The following is a 1,518-nucleotide window of genomic DNA, read 5'->3' as shown; positions in this document are numbered from 1 at the left end:
GGTTATGGACCCCAATCCGTTAGTATGGAACATTTTCTTTTCCAAGTGAAATCCCCTAGTATATGAAAGAATGAAAAAGTGCTTTCGTTGTTGCGGAATAAGAAGCCTTCGTATCTTAATGCATGTATTTAATTTATTCGGAGCTATTAGAGCGGGATCCACTTTTTGGGGAATATGAGTCGAAGCAATAACAAGAATATTTCTAGTGGAACATCTTTCACAATCTCTGGAGAGATAGTTCTCTAATAGACCGAGGGATAAGTAATTCGACTCATTCATATACAGATCATGAATGTTTGGAATCCATATTATGCAAGGAGACATTGCTTTTGCTAATTCGAATTGAAAGGTGATATCAAATCGGTCTATTTTCGGCGTCATATACATAGTTAGCAGCTCCGTATCAAGGTCATCATCAATATCGTCACTATCATCAATATCGATATCGTCACTATCATCAATATCGATATCGTCACTATCACTATCATCAAAATCGATATCATCAATAAAATAATCTTTAGGCTTGTCATCCGGGAACTTGTTCGGAAATACCGTAATGAAAGGAACATAGGGGTTTGTCGCTAGGTATTTGACCAAATAGGATCGTCCAGTTCCTATAGAACCTATCACTAAAATACTCCTAGAAGGGGATAGGGCTAAGCGGAGCGAAAAGGGTTTTCCATGAGATGGGAAATGAAAACTATTAGCCCCACACGAGGTTTGTGAATAAGTAATTGTCTGATAATGAGCAAGGAATATCCGTCTTTCTGCTAAACAGGATCCATTGAACTCATAATTCATTATATACTTGTCAACTAAGTATCGTAAGTAAATTGATCCCGGTTGTTCAATCATTTGATAACCAGAGTCATTCTTTGATAAATGATCACTATGAGTCAGACTCAATAGAATTTGATCAATCCTTTTTTCTGTCGTTAAGGTGGAGAACTGAACCAAGAATTCTCTTTCTTCATCATCAATCGAATCACTGTTCGCGACCCAGGATTCTATTTTCTCATCAATCCAATCACCGTTCACCTTTTTTCTTTTTCTTATCAATGAATGGATCTCTTTACTTGTACGACTTAGATGTCTCGTATTTCTCGAAAAAGTGATTCGATTGATGGGATTTGGTATGATACTTATGAGATTGATGGGATTTGATATGATACTTATGAGATCGATGAGATTGATATTCAAATATTTCTTCCTAGAACGTATTGATTTGACCCCACAAGCGACCAATAGCATGTTGCCACCAAAAGCAAAACCCCGTATTTCTTCCAGAGAATCTCCTAATTGTTTCAGAACAACTAGAAAGAGATTCTTTAACCAGAAAGAATTCAGTTCAGATGTAGGATACCCATCCAAAAGTTTTCGCAACTCAATCATGTATGATGGAATCATCAAAGATTTGATCTTTTCTAACTCTGTCTGTAACTCACTAGAGGCTTGGGAAACAAAGAGAAGATGTATACGAACGAGATATCCAGCAACAAGAAGAAGGGAAAAGATTGA

This window comes from Musa acuminata, unplaced genomic scaffold (assembly GCF_036884655.1).
Source record: "Musa acuminata AAA Group cultivar baxijiao unplaced genomic scaffold, Cavendish_Baxijiao_AAA HiC_scaffold_546, whole genome shotgun sequence".
In the NCBI taxonomy this organism is placed as follows: domain Eukaryota; kingdom Viridiplantae; phylum Streptophyta; class Magnoliopsida; order Zingiberales; family Musaceae; genus Musa; species Musa acuminata.
The sequence above is the reverse complement of the archived record's forward strand: the minus strand, read 5'-3'. Positions refer to the sequence as shown.